Genomic DNA, 16,968 nt, shown 5'->3' on the forward strand with positions numbered 1-16,968 from the left:
TCATTGTTTTTCATTTGCGACCTTTTTTTGACCAAAAATAGAAGATCAAAAGTTGGCGGTCGTAAACTAAAATTAACGACCTTCTTTGTGATATGTAAAAGTTCATTGGTTCTTCGACCAAATTTTTGGTCACTAGCAGCCTCCCCAGGCCACGTAGGATCCAGCGTGGCAAGCTGACGTGGATAAGAATCAGCACGGTCCAATTCGGTGTTTATATGGGCCGAGCCCATTAATTCAGCCCATTTATTTTATTTTCCCTACTAATTTTGGTGAACTACACGGGCAAAGTCCTACAATTCGGCCTTTTTTATTTTCTGGGCCATGGCCTTTTTGCACCAACATTTTTAGTTTTCCTTTTTTATATAAAATGGGTCCATTAGTTAAACATGTCCCACTTGTCAGGTCCTAATAAGTGGGTCCCAGCTATTAGGCTCAGATTCTTCATATTTCAATTTGACATCATATTTGAATTTGATAGTAAGAAAATAACCAGTATTTAAATAGGCAAGCAGAAAACACACATAATAATTCAAATAACAATAGCCAGATTCAGTACAAGCTCTACAAATGACACGTAATACAAGCTCTAACATATACAGTGCTTTACAAGCTCTACAAATGCCAAGCTCTACAGTACTTTACAAGCTCTCCAAGTAATGTTACAAGCTGTACAAGTGTTTTCTTCTTCAGCATGGAGCTCCTTCGATAGAGATCAAATGCCGGACTCACTAGACGGCCATAGTCAGGACTGGGCTAACAGAACGACTGCATGCCTTCCATGATCGCCCTGTTACATGAATCAGCTTAGAAGAATTAGAAAAACTGGAGCCAATATATTATGAACATTCCATTCAAAAAAGGAGTAGAGGAGTAAAGGACAATTCTTTATAGAATGATAAACACATTTCAGCTAGTACATGTTAAAATGAGGTATTCATACAAGACAACAGACATAATATGAATATGCATGGCACAAGTGCATGTCTTGCAACTTCAACACATTGTGCTGAAACAACAATATCATTCTACTTGCCTATTATTATGCCCATCCATACAACACGCAAGATCTAACTTTTACTAGTCAGAGCACACAAACTATCACCACATGAAGTCAAACCACGAATGGAATCGGGGAACTCACATGAAGACGATGAAGGCTCTCGGAGGGCGCTTGGCCTTGCTCTTCTTCACCGCGAGCCTGCGCCTCCACAGCAGAAACAACATCAGCAAACCAAACAGAATCAAAATCCGACACGAAACAGCAGCAGCCACCAAGGGAACGAAACGAGATGGGAGACAAGCGAGGGGTCGGGTCGGGGCATGAATGTGTAAGTGCATGAATGGTTCTTCAGATCAACTTCAAAGCTAGCAGCAAGCATGTTTAAACAACTTAGCAACATTAGTAAACAACTTAGCAAGCATGTTTAAACAAAAAAAGACACTATGTCAAAATGAGAGAGTCTTTGATCTTAACAGCACAGAGCAATCACATACATTCTACTATTAGTAGTAAACCTTGAGTGCAATTGTAGATGTTCCGATGGTTATACTTTGTTAAATTGAGACAATTATTGTAGGTGAAAGCAATGCTCCTAGTATATCATCACCGTTAACATCAAACTATTCTGAATGTAACAGAGGAAGCACAGCCCAATCATGTGCAGAAAATTCATAATAGAAGGGAATAGATGATTATTAACAAGGTACAAATGTCACACAAGAAATGAAAAATTGATGAGCCAAATGATGATTAGTTAATTTAACTTGAAAGGAAGCCCACTGTTTCCCTACTCTATCTATCCATGATATCTTTTTCTGAAGCAAGCATCATCAAACAGTACACTCACAGTCTGTCATGATTTGTCCCGAGAAATTTAGCATAGGAAATTTGTGTGTTGAAACTGAGGATAGCTTGTTGAAACAAACAGAGAGAGAGGGAGAGGAAGAGAATTCGTCACCTTCACAAACTTGTCTGCGTTCGTCATGATTTGTTGAGCGTCATCATCAAGGATATCTGTTGGGCAAACATCAATCAACATCACATCAGAGAAAATGGAGTTTTAGAAAGAAACATGGCAGCATTAAAGAAATGGAAATACATAGCTAGTATAAACCTTGGAGAACTAGTGAAATGGATTGAACATGGGCACTAATCTCCTGGAAATGAAAGGTTGATTTCGCGCTAGTATATACCCAGCCACTTAATTGAATCAATTCCCACCAAGCAAGACACAACAAAATATTAAAAAATAAAACACAAAGTGATCAGAAGTGGTTTTGAATATAACATTCGCCCTCGCGGAAGACTCTGTCAATACAAGGCACTTGTGACTTCAACTAACTTGTGGACTGATTTTGCTCGAGTTTCTTAATAGACTTGCAATGTTTAGCTTCCGGAAATTAAATCACAAAGTTTAGCTTACAGAAACAAAATTACAATGTTTTCCATCTGCAATCAGTACAAACTTGATAGTGCTACAAGTGCTAAATTAATCCTTCAAGGGGAACCCCTACCTGGCAGCCAGATAAGTATGTAGAGTGGCATATAAGATCAGCAGCGTGCTAAATTAGATAATCACAGTATTCTACCGCATCCCAGTTCCAATCAGGGGTCGTTTACCATGCGAAAACTAGATCTAGAATTAGGAAAACCTGCCAACAGAACCGCACAAAGCCTCCTTATTGCACAAATCAAGAGTAGTCATCAAACGGGACTCATCACATCTACGAGTACAGAAGAACAAGAACCGGGCAAGGGATGGGGGAACAGGGAACGAACGGTGCCTACCTCGATGGAACGGAACCTCTCCTCATGCCCCTCCTCCTCGAGCAGAGCAGGGCAAGGTCGGCGCCCTCCTGCCATCGTCGCCATCTCCATCCATGATGACCTGCAGCAAAGGGACGGATAGGAGGAGAAGGTAAGGAGGAGCGGGTGGATCTGGGCAAGGAAGAAGGGGAAGGGCCTACCTGGACAACAACGGTGACGGATCTCGCGAGCTCACGTGCACGTGAAGGTGGCCATGGACCTCGCGCAGAGGCCCGCGTACGGCGACGGGGGCTGGGGGCCCGTGGCCGCGGGCACTGGGGAGCGGCCGGGCCAGAGATCACGGCGGCGCGGAGGGCCTGGTAGGCGAGGACACGCCAGAGCAGGGGGCTTGATGAGCGACCAGAGCCCCGGCACGGACAGCACAAAGACCCCAGCGAGGTGTAGAAGCTCGCCTGCGAGTACCCCGTCCCCGCCGGCCTCGAGGAGCACCGCGGCGCTGTCCAGCCGGACCCCTCTTCATCGGCTAGCCCCTGCTCGCCGGCCGTGCGGCGCGGAGAGGGAAAGGGAGGAAGATGTGTCTCGTGCACGGGATCGGCTGTGGTGAGAAAGAAAGAAAGAAAGAAAGAAAGGAGGCAATAGGCATGGAGGCTCAATCTATGGATGGGTGCGGGAGAGGGTGGAGCAGCGGCGCTTGGGGGTGGGGGTCGAGCTCCACTGGAGGGAGGTGGCCGCAGCACGCAGGAATGGAGATGGAGGCCGGGGGCGGGAGGGCGAGGGGTTCTGACTTGGATTGGATCTGGGAGGGAGAAGGGGCGGGTTGGCGGCGGCTGGAGTGGGAGGGGATCTGAGTTAGGGTTTGGGTGGTTGGGCTGCGGGTGGGATGAGGGGTGAGAGGGTGAGGGGGTTTTCTTTTTTATTTATTTTTTATTTTTGAGACAAAGAGGGGGTGAGGGAGAAAGGGCTGTCGTCGGATCCGAGAGCATCTGACGGCGTTTGAGCATGATCTGCGTGACATGCCAATTGACCAATCAAAACCCAGTACACGTCATGACCTTCTAAATTGGTCGTAATCGACTAAAAATAAAGTGTTGAACCATATATTTTCAAAGAAAAATGTGTTGGATCATATAAACAGTTTTAAGATATGAGAAATTCAAAAATAAACATTCTCATTGTGTCACCAAATGTGACATAGTTTTTAGGAAAACTAACAAACATGGAATTGGAATAAGACAAATATCTTTTAAAAATTGTTATGAGAAATGAGTTTTTAGGGGGGGGTCATTTTCTATTTTCGGAGTGCCAAAAATGTTTATAGCACCACTCCATTTTCCAAAACAATAAGACAGCATTTTATGTATAGTTGACCAAATCTTTAGATGTAAATGCTTTCGATCCACCTCTCATCAAAAAGACAAATTATGTTTCAAAAAAGAATCTACCTCAGTATTCTTTTATTTTTCTTCTACTTTTGACATGAAAAATTCAAAGAAATGATTTCATATTGTGCACAATGGTGCATCTTGGAATGGTTGCCTAAGGGAGTTTTCATTTTCTTTGCATGGAAAATTCATTTTTCATTTTCCGAGTGCCCGAAATGAGTTTTTGTGAAGGACCTGCCATATATTTGTTGCAAAATTGTATCAAACAAATTTTATAAAATACTAGGCCATATTTCATGCATAATTGACAAAATGGTTGGGTGTCAAAAGCCTTGATCCCCCTCTGGTGAAAAAGACAAATTTCCGTCGATTCAGTAGGAAGTGGGTCAAATTTGAACTACAGCTGCCTCATAGTTTGCTCTTTATTTTTTCCAAAAATCATTTTTAGGTACATAAGTATCTATTTAATCAGAGAAACATCAAAAGTTTTACAAGATTCAACCACTATCTAGGAACGGTCAAGCCCGCTATTTTGACCGCATTTTGAAACGGGCATAAAAAATTTAAAAAAATCAAAAAAAATGGAAAACCTTCGCATTGCGTCATTATATGTAACCAAGTTTTCAGGAAAAATAATAAACTTGTAATACGGCAATTATTTTAAAAAAGTGTTCTCAGAAATGAGCTGTCATGCGTGAAGATTCATGGCTTTCAAGCCAAATGATCAATCTTATGGCCACATTCATGGCATAGTTTGTTCAAATGATTTCATATTGTGCACAAGGGTGCATATTGAAATTCCAAACAATGTTTCCTAAGGGAGTTTTCATTTTCTTTGCACGGAAAATTCATTTTCCATTTTTTGAGTGCCCGAAATGAGTTCTTTTTGTGAAGGACCTACCATATATTTGTTGCAAAATTGGACCAAATCATTTTTCTAAAATACTAGGCCACATTTTATTCACAATTGACCAAATGGTTGGGTGTCAAAAGTCTTGATCCACCTCTGGTGAAAAAGACAAATTTCCGCCGATTTAGTAGGAAGCGGGTCAAATTTGAACTATAGGTGCCTCATAGTTTGCTCTTTATTTTTTCCAAAAATCATTTCTAGGTACATAAGTATCTATTTAATCAGAGAAACATCAAAAGTTTTCCAAGATTCAACCACTAGCTAGGAACGGTCAAGCCCGCCGTTTTGACCACATTTTGAAACGGGCATAAAAAATTTAAATAAAAAATATTGGAAAACCTTCACATTGTGTCATTATATGTAACCAAGTTTTCAGGAAAAATAATAAACTTGTAATACGACAATTATTTTAAAAAAGTGTTCTCACAAATGAGCTATCAGGCGTAAAGATTCATGGCTTTCAAGCCAAATGAACAATCTTATGGCCACATTCATGGCATAGTTTGTTCAAATGATCTCATATTGTGCACAAGGGTGAATCTTGTAATTCCAAACAATGTTTCCTAAGGGAGTTTTCATTTTCCTTGCACGCAAAATTCATTTTCCATTTTTCGAGTGCCTGAAATGAGTTCTTTTTTAGAAGGACCTACCATATATTTGTTGCAAAATTGGACCAAATCATTTTTATAAAATACTAGGCCATATTTGATTCACAATTGACCAAATTTTTGTGTGTCAAAAGCCTTGATCCACCACTTGTGAAAAAGACAAATTCCCACCCATTCAGTAGGAAGCGGGTCAAATTTGAACTGCAGCTGCCTCATAGTTTGCTCTTTATTTTTTCAAAAAATCATCTCTAGGTACATAAGTATCTATTTAATAAGAGAAACATCAAAAGTTTTCCAAGATTCAACCACTAGCTAGGAACGGTCAAACCCGCCGTTTTGACCGCATTTCAAAACGGGCATAAAAATTCAAAAAAATCAAAAAAAAATTGGAAAACCTTCGCATTGTGTCATTATATGTGACCAAGTTTCCAGGAAAAATAATAAACTTGTAATACGACAATTATTTTTAAATAAGTGTTCTCAGAAATGAGCTAGCATGCGTGAAGATTCAGGGTTTTCAAGCCAAATGATCAATCTTATGGCCACATTCATGGCATAGTTTGTTCAAATGATCTCATATTGTGCACAAGGGTGCATATTGGAATTCCAAACAATGTTTCCTAAGGGAGTTTTCATTTTCTTTGCACGGAAAATTCATTTTCCATTTTCCGAGTGCCCGAATTGAGTTCTTTTTGTAAAGGACCTACCATATATTTGTTGCAAAATTGGACCGAATAATTTTTCTTAAAATACTAGGCCATATTTGATTCACAATTGACCAAATGGTTGGGTGTCAAAATCCTTGATCCACCTTTGGTGAAAAAGACAAATTTCCGCCGATTCAGTAGGAAGCGGGTCAAATTTGAACTGCAGCTGCCTCATAGTTTGCTCTTTATTTTTTCAAAAAATCATCTCTAGGTACATAAGTATCTATTTAATAAGAGAAACATCAAAAGTTTTCCAAGATTCAACCACTAGCTAGGAACAGTCAAACCCGTCGTTTTGATTGCATTTGGAAACGTGCATAAAAAATTAAAAAAATTAAAAATTGGAAAACCTTCGCTTTGTGTCATTATATGTGACCAAGTTTCCAGGAAAAATAATAAACTTATAATACGACAATTATTTTAAAAAAGTGTTCTCAGAAATGAGCTATCATGCGTGAAGATTCAGGGTTTTCAAGCCAAATGATCAATCTTATGGCCACATTCATGGCATAGTTTGTTCAAATGATCTCATATTGTGCACAAGGGTGCATCTTGGAATTCCAAATAATGTTGCCTAAGGGAGTTTTCATTTTCTTTGCACGGAAAATTCATTTTCCATTTTTTGAATGCCCAAAATGAGTTTTTCTGTGAAGGAGCTACCATATATTTGTTGCAAAATTGAACCAAATCATTTTTCTAAAATATTAGGGCATATTTAATGCATAATTGACAAAATAGTTGGGTGTCAAAAGTTTTGATCCACCACTTGTGAAAAACACAAATTTCTGCCGATTCAGGAGGAAGCGGGTCAATTTTGAACTACATCTACCTTATAGTTTGCTCTTTATTTTTTACAAAAATCATTTCTAGGTATATAAGTATCTATTTAATCAGAAATACATGGTTTGATGGCGATACATCAAGGTTTGGATGGTGGACGAGGGCCCCAACTCCAGAGCGCGTAAACTCGCATGCCCGCGGCGTGGTCACCACATGACCGTGGCGTTGCCATGTGTTCTGGGCGTCCTAGGCATGTCTAGGGGGTTGGGTACTCCCCGGGCAGGTGCTAGGAAGAAAATTACAACATAAGATTCTCACGAGGAGACCAAACTATGCTCAAACATGAATTAGCAGCCAAGTGTTTGATTAGCGATACAGGAAATGCACGTGGCCAATGGGCGTGAGTTTTGGCTGAGGATGATCATCTACTAAGAAGACTGTCTTCACAATTTTTTAGCTCAAAAGGAGGAGCCTAGGTGGTACTTGCTTTGCAAAGTACCACACTGGACATAAATATGAATGTTGAAGCTGGGCTCAAAATAATGAATGGATTGAGCTGAAATTTGGTGGGGGATGGTTATTTGGGCATAGGGAAGCACTGTAGAAAATTGATACCATTTGGACATGCCAAAGTGGAACTTCCTTCACAATGCTATTCCCTGGATAGAAACTTGGGAAAATTAGCGAGAGAAATTAGATAAATGAAATGAGCTCAAATTTGGTGTAGGTAAATTACATAGGAGGGATCTCGGAAACTTCAGATCATTTGGGTAAGCCTAGCTAGTACTTACTTCACAAAGCTTCTCTCGAGATAGAAACTTTGAAAATTTCCTGAGAAAGATTTACCAGGAAAATGGAGCTGAATATTATCATGTGGCAATGATTTGGGTATGGAAGAGTGCCCAAAAAGTTTGAGGGTAATAGGAGGGATCTGGATAACACTTGCTTTGCAATGTGCCAATCTGGCCATAGAATATAAATTGAACATGGGCTCACATAGATGATTTGACTGAGCTGCAATTTGGAGGAGGGTGATAATTTGGGCATATGAAGGAACTGTATAAATTTCATGTCATTTGGATATATAAAAATGGTACTTCCTTCAAATGCTTCTAGGTGGAAAAAAAACTTTGGAAATTTGCTGAGGAAGATTTACTGGGCAAATGGAGCTGAATTTTGTCATGGGGCAATTATTTGGATAGGAAAGAGTACCCAAAAATTTTGAGGGCAATCAAGAATATATAAATAGCACTTCCTTCACAAAGTATTGTTGTGAACAGAATAGGAAAATGAATATTGTTGAATTATTTTTGAACTAGGCAAGGAAAGATTTTTACATATTTGACGAAGATATGACCCAAAGAATTTATGAGATTTTGGGGGGAATTTTGGGAATGACAGAAATATAGGTTGCTTCACAACCTAGGGCAAAAATTGACACATGGACATGACACATAGGCAAAACTGATGAGGTGGCTCCTAGTCATAGCAATCCATCACAATTTATAAGGTTATGACCATCTATATTGGTCGTGATCAGCTAGAAATAAGGCAGCAGACCAGTGATGTCTGCTTTATGACCATTTCGTGTAAGGAAATTACGACCTTTCTGACCAAAATGGGCGATATAGTTGAGGGTTTGGAGCCCCTGAACAGCTTTTGACCAATTGATCTCAAATGGTCGTAGATCTATGACCAATTATTCCAGGGTCACTGACAGAAGGTCACTAGTTGACATATTTCTTGTAGTGGATCCAGGGCTCCCCCACTCTCCCTTCGCCGGAGCGACGACAGGAGAGGGAGGGAGCCCACGGCCTGGCCAGCGGCGGATGTAGGGAACTTCAGTCGCCTCCTTTTCGCCTCTCTAGAACCGTAACTCGGGAAAGGAGCTGAACACTTAGGTAAAGTAGCGCAAGTGGCTTGCAGAGGGGATGCCACGATCTAAGCCGGGATACCACATCACACTAGTTCACAAACCATAGGGCACTGCTATTAGTAAGGATTTTCGTAACTTCAGGGTAAGGCACAAAAAAGCGCAGCCAATCAGAGTTGGCGCACACCCAAAGCATGGCGGAGGTGCCGTTTTGTGAACCTCTGAAACTACACAAGAATATGTATTAGGAAGGATTCAAAATAGGAATGTTAGAACAAAATATTTAGATACAGGTCCCTTAGGAATACTATATTGAGTAAGATTCATTGAACAAATGCTTCTCCAAAGCAATAAGTTTGTGGCACAAGCATAGTCTTCTGCTAACCTAACCTTTCCCATCTTTCTATTAAAACGAATGTAGCTAACTGATACGTCTCCAACGTATCTATAATTTTTTATTGTTCCATGCTATTTTATTATCAATCTTGGATGTTTTATAATCATTTTATAGTCATTTTATATCATTTTTGGTACTAACCTATTGACATAGTGCCAAGTGACGGTTGCTGTTTTTCCATGTTTTTTACATCGCAGAAAATCAATATCAAACGGATTCCAAATGCCACAAAACTTTACGGAGATTTTTTATGGGCTAGAAGGAAGGCAATGGGCCCTGGTTGCACCTGGGGGTGCCCCGAGGGGGGCACAACCCACCAGGGCACGCTAGGAGGCCCAGGCGTGCCCTGGTGGGTTGTGCCCACCTCGGGTGCCCCCGGGACCACCTCTTTGCTCTATAAATACCCCAAAAATACCAGAATCCTAGGGAGTTGAGGAAATATTCATCCAGCCGCCGTAGAGTCCAGAACCACCAGATCCAATCTAGACACCATCTCGGATGGGGTTCACCACCTCCATTGGTGCCTCTCCGATGATGCGTGAGTAGTTCTTTGTAGACCTTCGGGTCCGTAGTTAGTAGCTAGATGGCTTCATCTCTCTCTCTCTCTTGATTCGCAATACAATGGTCTCTTGGAGATCCATATGATGTAACTCTTTTGCGGTGTGTTTGTTGGGATCGATGAACTTTGAGTTTATGATCATATCTATGTTTTTATATCCATGAGAGTATTTGAGTTTCTTTGATCTCTTTTATGCATGATCTCTTATAGCCTCGTATTTCTTCTCCGATATTCTGGTTTTGTTTGGCCAACTTGATCTATTTATCTTGCAATGGGAAGAGGTGCCCGGTAGTGGGTTCGATCTTACGGTGCTTGATCCCAGTGACAGAAAGGGAACCGACACGTATGTATCGTTGCTACTAAGGATAAAAAGACGAGATCTATATCTAAAGCCATATAGATAAACGGATCTTGTCTACATCATGTCATCTTTCTTATTGCATTACTTCGTTTTTCCATGAACTTAATACACTAGATGCATGCTGGATAGCGGTCGATGTGTGAAGTAATAGTAGTAGATGCAGGCAGGAGTCAGTCTACTAATCTTGGACATGATGCCTATGTGATGATCATTGCCTGGATATCGTCATAATTATTTGAGGTTCTATCAATTGCCCAACGGTAATTTGTTTACCCATCGTTTGCTATTTTTCTCGAGAGAAACCACTAGTGAAACCTACGGCCCCCGGGTATTCTTTCTCATATATTTGCCTTGCGATCTACTTTTCCTTTGCATTTTTATTCAGATCTATTAAACCAAAAATCCAAAAATAATGTGCTGCACTTTATTTTATTTGTGATCTATTATTTTAATCTATTACAACTTTATCTCCTGTCACACGCAATTTCTGGCGCCGTACCCTGAAAGGGATTGACAACCCCTTTAACACGTCGGGTTGCGAGGTGTTGTTATTTGTGTGCAGGTGTTGTTTACATTGTGTTGCTTGGTTCTCCTACTGGTTCGATACCTTGGTTTCATATATGAGGAAATACCTACCGCCGTTGTGCTACATCATCCCTCCCTCTCCAGGAAAATATCGATGTAGTTCCAGGTACCATCACTAACGTGAACTAAAAGCAAGCTCTTGTTCGAGGAAGTAGAAATTGTTAGTTGTTGCTAGCTTGAACTGAATTGTTCCTGTTGGTGCTAGGGTTGCCAAGGGAGTTGTAGCGAGATGCTGCTAATGCAGCTATTTCTGATGTCCAGACGATGCAGGGGAAGTGAAAAGAAAAAGATATGATGCCTAGACCGTTCAGATAGGGCTGATGGATTTATAGATATAGGGTTTATTTGAATGTCTGTCCAAATGCTTACTTTCGTTATGCTTGTCCTGCAAAGTTGGATCTATGGTTCGGTTGCTTTTGAATGTCCGTTCCACCTCTGACCTAGCCCTTACCTCTTTCTTGATTCGGTTTATTGCAGGGGCATCGGATTCTTTTATAAAAGAAATGCTTGTTTCAAAAGGAATGGCACCGGAGGTGTCAGATGATGATTGAACTGAACTATCTGAATCTGAAACCGCCGACCCGACTCGTGCTTTTTTGGACTCCGCTTTTTGCAGGATCATGTGAGGCATCGAATTCTTTGGCAAGTCTCTTCTTGCTAGTGTTGTACGTGTTTTATTCCTTCGCCCGACATGCTTTCGTGATAAAAGAATCATAGCAACATAGCATGAGGTTCCATAGGTTGATGAGCCTGATCAGTCGTGTAAGCTATTTACTACAGCCGTCTTAGATGGCCCTGAGTATCCTCTTTGGCTTGATCTTTCCTTTGCTTTGATCGCCAACTTGCACTTCCTTATTCCACTATTGTGATATCTTTGTCCTGGACAAAGACTAAGAGCTGGTGCAGGTGAAAGAATAGCTTATGGGGCTGGAGTCAAAGGAGCTTTCATAGACATAGAAATCATAATAGAAAGAGCAGGCCTGCGAGCAGCGAGTGCCCTTTGTAAGTTGCGAGCCTGCCTTACCCCCCCCCCCTTCTTTTTTAAATTATAAAGAAGGGGATGAATTAGAAAGAAAGAGATCAGATTATTTATGATCGGAGAAAAGGAAGGGGTGTGGTTGATGTGTCACTGGGGAACCCGTAGGAACGGGAGACGACCGGCCTCATTCACATCTAAAATTGCCAACATGAACACAAACAAAATCGTCTGAATTTTGTATAGAAATAAAAAAAAGAAAACAAGTAAAAAAACATGGTCCCCGGGGACAGGTACTTCGTCCGGTGCGATATCATTGTTGAGTGATCGCTCGCTATCTGGAAATGGAGTGTTAGTTTCAAGTAGAGATTGTGTGGGTGTGAAGTGTACTGAAGATCGAGGTTTTTCTTCTTACTAACTTTGTCAAAGAGGCGAAAAAACAATAAATGACCAACGAAACTTCGAGTGAGTACGATAAGGATGAGTAGTCGTAGGATCTGAGAAGGGAATTAGAGAAAAAAGAGCAACAACTCAGTAATAACACATAGGCTTTTGAATTAACTCTGCGATTTGGAAGATGGAGGAAGTGAAAGTAGAAGAAGTTATCGAAACTCGGAACCACATATTCAATCTTTTTTAGCAGTTTCCACAGAGATCTTTATCATTAATGCAACCTTCATTTTGCTCATTCATGGAATTGTATTTAGTACCTCTAAGAAAGATGATTATCCACCATAGTAATGTGGGTTGGCTTGGATTACTTAGTGTTGCGTGCCTAGGATTGCAGCGCGCTTGGGATGCGGAGGAGTTACTATCGCCCAACTCCCTAACCTAATGCGACCGGACTGCGGGGAACCTTTGCACGGGGGGACGTCCTAATCCTTTTGCCGCCGCAAGGCCGGCTAATCATACATAGCAGGAGCAAGGGAACTCCCCTAGTTCAGGAAGGCACATGAGTCCGAACGCTATTATGAATGTGCGACCAACACTACACTAAGTTGGTACATGTGCATGCAGGTGAGGCATCAGTCGGTCCTAGAAACGGTGGCAACTAGCAAGGAGTTAACGACCGGACGTGCTGCAACCTAGGGATCACTAGGAAGCTCTTTTGCTCTATAGGGATATCGGGGGGCATAGCACAATTCTTCTTGGAGGGTTTTGGTTTGCCCAGGTGACTGATCCTGCCATAATATACTCCCGCCAATTCTATTGCACTGGCAACCGAAGTCGAACATACATATGACGATTTTCATGTGTGAATGGACGGGAGGAAAGAAAGGGCGGTAGATGATAATGCGAAAGGCCGCCGCGTCTGGCTTGATAGTAAAGCCAAAGAAAGACGCCCCAAGACAAGTTACAACTGTTGGGAAGGGGACATGATCAATAGAACCTGGCTGGATCCGGGTTGGGATAGTGGCATCAATTCCTAACCAGTTCTGAAAAGGTTCGCTCATGCTGGAGGTACTAACCACTTAGGGCGTGTTTGGTTCCAGTTTGCAACAGTAGCTGCATTGCATGTCCATCTCCAGCCAGCCTGATTCTTCATATGCAACAGATGCAGCCTATTTGGTTGCCTGCATCGCATGGAGGGGCACTTACCCCCTGCTGTCTGGTTGCCGTTTTTGTGCTTAGGCTGTGAGGAAATGCAAACTTCAGTTGTTTGGTTGCAAACAACGTTTGTGTTCTGCTTACCCCATTCAAATGTGGTGGCCTTAGCATGATATGATCAGCACAACAGCAAGCACATATGATATCAAACAAAGCAAGCAACCAAATAAAATCAAACAAAGCAAGCAAGGAAATGACAACAAACTACTTAGATTAACAACAGGGGCATCCTCCTTCCCTGCTCCACGCCAGGGTGCTGCTCCTGGACAAAATATTAATAAGTTCCCAGCACAAGTATCATAAGTCTAGCCACACACCATAAAAGTTAACTACATTGCGTGCTCAATGTCACCAACGCAGTTGTGCCTGCTGCAACGAAACCTGCGCATGACCAAGGAGTCGTGGTTGTAGATCTGAACCTTCAGTCCAAGTCCTGAGATGCGCACAATGACGAGGTTGCCAGGGACGATCCGGTGGCGGCGGCAGAAGTAGTTCCAGCCCCGGCCAAGCACCATGTGCCCCTCGAAGTTCTGGACCTGCACCTAGAACACGCACCGCTTGTTCGCCGATAGCCTGACCACGCGCGGGAGCCGCTTGATGACCAGCAACTTGTTCATCACCTACACGAACTTGCGAGGGATGACGAGCATGGCAAGGTCCTCGTTGTCCTTGATCTGCTGGTAGAAGCGCGGCGGCTCCCGGGCCCCCTCCTTGTGGCCGGTCCTCGGAGATCGTCCCCTTGAATGAGGCAGGCTCATGAAGGCGATCCTACCAGATAGGTCCATCATCCTGAGCCACCTGTTTGTGGGGATTAAATCCTCGGCGCCCTTAGCTATGGCCGCCACCTGAGCTCCTCCACCCGCCACATCCCAGTCACTCTTCAATATCTTGTCAGGTAAGATGACAAGTATTAGTGCACAAACTCTTTGCCAAATGCCACTTATCAAATGTCACTGATTAGTTGCACTAGCACTAAAGCAAATGGCACTGATCAGAGACATTTGCCCAAGAGCAAATGCCACTGATCAGTGCACAAACTCTTTGCCTAATGCCACTTATCAATGGCACTTGTTCTTGGGCAAATGCCACTGATCAGGGGACTTGCCCAACAGCAAGTGCCACTGATCAGTGGTAGTTGCCCATGAGCAAATGCTACTGATCAGTGGCATCTGGTTTTCTGCAACTGCCACTCATCAGTGCACTAGCCTAAGCATGGAAACATCTAAAAAGAGCAGCAGCAAGTGCAACCGCCACTCATCAGTGAAACATCTAAAAAGCGCAACAGCAAGTGCCACTCATCAATAGCACCCATGTGCACCCATGCACATTTTGCAGCATCCTAAAATGGTCCTACTACATGAACGTATAACAATCTAGAGCATGCAACACAAACCCTAGCTTAAACATGTATAACAATCTAAAGCATGCAACATGAACAACAACATGAACATGATCCTACCTTAAACGTGAACATGCCATTTGCATGAACACAGATCCTAGCAAGACCCTACCATGAACACAGATCCTATAAAGCACATTACCATTTGGGGATTCTAGCATGAACACAGATCCTAGGAAAGCACTAGTAGAAAAACATTATCCTATGACACATCTGTAGCAAACAAGAACAAATCGGTCGGATTCGATTCGATTGGGATCGCATACAATCGGATCTACTCGAATCCTATCTAATCCTACCGAATCCACTAACTACTAGCACATGCCTAAGAAATAAACCCCTAATCTACATCTATGAGCAAGCATTGGGGGGTTTGACTCATCGGAGCTTACGCAGTCGCAGCGAACCAAGGCCGAGGTGAAAACCCCGACGGGAAGGAGAGCGGTGGCGGAGCAGAGGAGGAGCCGGCCCTGGCCATGACCTGTGGCATCGGCCCCGTGCTCATAGCCACGCCGGAGGTCGAGGAGGACGACGTGCCAACAGGAGAAAACCCTTGGAAGGGGGTCAAGAACCCCCCCCCCTTGCCCAACGTGGTCCCAAGAAGCGGCGGCTCTATGGACGGCGCCGGCGCCGAGCCCAGGACCACGAGGTCCGGAATCGGCGGCGGAGCAGGAACGGCCAGCACCGCATTGGTCGGCGCTCGTGGTGGCCGGCAGCAGATGGGGGACGGCGCTCGCAGCGCCGACGCCAGGTCCCTGCCCGAGTTTTGGAGCCCGGCCATCCAGCGCTCCTGGATGCTGGTGATGCGCTGGTCGACGGGGGTCAGAGGACGGCGCGGCGGTGGGCGAGGCGGAGCCATCGGAGGAGAGGAGAGGGAGGGGCGGTGAGGCAGAGAGGGCGCGGTGGGAACAGTGCGGGCGGGGCGGTGACAGGAGAGTGGAGGGAGTTATGAGAAGTCCCCTCCGTCTCCCGTGCTGTCCAAGCCAGGCTCGCGCAGTTTCCGCCGGACCAGGCTTAGGCCTGCTTTAAGGTCTGTGCGGGCCACAAAACGCATGCAGCCCAGGCAACCAAACAGGCCACGCACATCCCGCGCGGGCCTGGTTAGGCTGCATGCGGGCAACCAAACGCGCCCTTACTGGTCGGTCCGCTAGTTTACGCAAATCCGAAGAAGTTATCACGGACGAGCCACGTGCAGGGAAACTTGCACGTGTGGTTCTAGCTGGGCTTTCCTTCGGTATCTAATAACCTTGCTTCCGCTCGCCGCTGGCGCACCTCTCCTAACTATTGCCCATTTATTTTGAAATAATTTTTTAGGAGGGATAATTTTACATATTTCTGCCAAATTCTTCTATTATTAAGTACGGCTGGTATCATTTTGATGTGTTTCGACTTTTTCAAAAAAGAGAGGTTTGATGCTTCTGAATTCATTGTATTAATTCCACTTCCTACTCGCAGTATACTCTTAATGATCCCGGCTCATGATTTAATTGCCATGTATTTAGCTATTGAGCTTCAAAGTTTATGTTTTTATGTGATCGCAACATTAAAAAGAAAGTCTGAATTTTCCACGGAAGCCCGCTCAAAATATTTGATCTTAGGTGCATTTTCCTTTGGAATATTATTGTTCGGGTGCGACCGGACTACTACTGATCAATTTTTTGGAACTTATTTATAGACTTAGAGACCGTCTACGTAGTTGTAATTCTAGGGCAATCGATCCACTTTCCCCATAGCCCTAAGGCTGTGTCTCGATCTCCTACACATGAAACATAAGATACGGGAGACGGGGTCCTATGGTGTGGGTCTTAATTCCACGACGGAAGCCTCAGAAACTGCATGGCATTCCAGCGTAAGTTTTCTGTAGTATGTCTAGCCCTGCAAGTCAAGACATAAGTTGACAGCTAGAACCATAACATTGCCACATTTCTTGTTTCCAATTGCGTGGTAGATTAATTACTCGAGGATCATGCCGCAGTACTCTGGATTTTTCTTCTTTTTTACCTGACTATCACAAATTCTGGAACCGACCAGAAGCCAATAACTGAAAACTAGAAAG

General features: G+C 43.2%; 1 long non-coding RNA gene across 1 annotated transcript; it reads right to left on the reverse strand.

Moving 5' to 3' along the window:
• Positions 1-335: 335 nt before the first annotated feature.
• Positions 336-3,597, reverse strand: LOC147983983 (uncharacterized). Its single transcript, XR_015615022.1, has 5 exons — positions 2,968-3,597; positions 2,789-2,888; positions 1,959-2,014; positions 1,142-1,198; positions 336-787 (listed from the first exon to the last, which is right to left on the reverse strand). It is a non-coding gene; the product is annotated as an uncharacterized LOC147983983 (long non-coding RNA).
• Positions 3,598-16,968: the final 13,371 nt, after the last annotated feature.

Source organism: Triticum urartu, chromosome 2A, assembly GCF_056163025.1.
Source record: "Triticum urartu cultivar PI428250 chromosome 2A, HENAU_Tu73, whole genome shotgun sequence".
Classification (NCBI taxonomy): domain Eukaryota; kingdom Viridiplantae; phylum Streptophyta; class Magnoliopsida; order Poales; family Poaceae; genus Triticum; species Triticum urartu.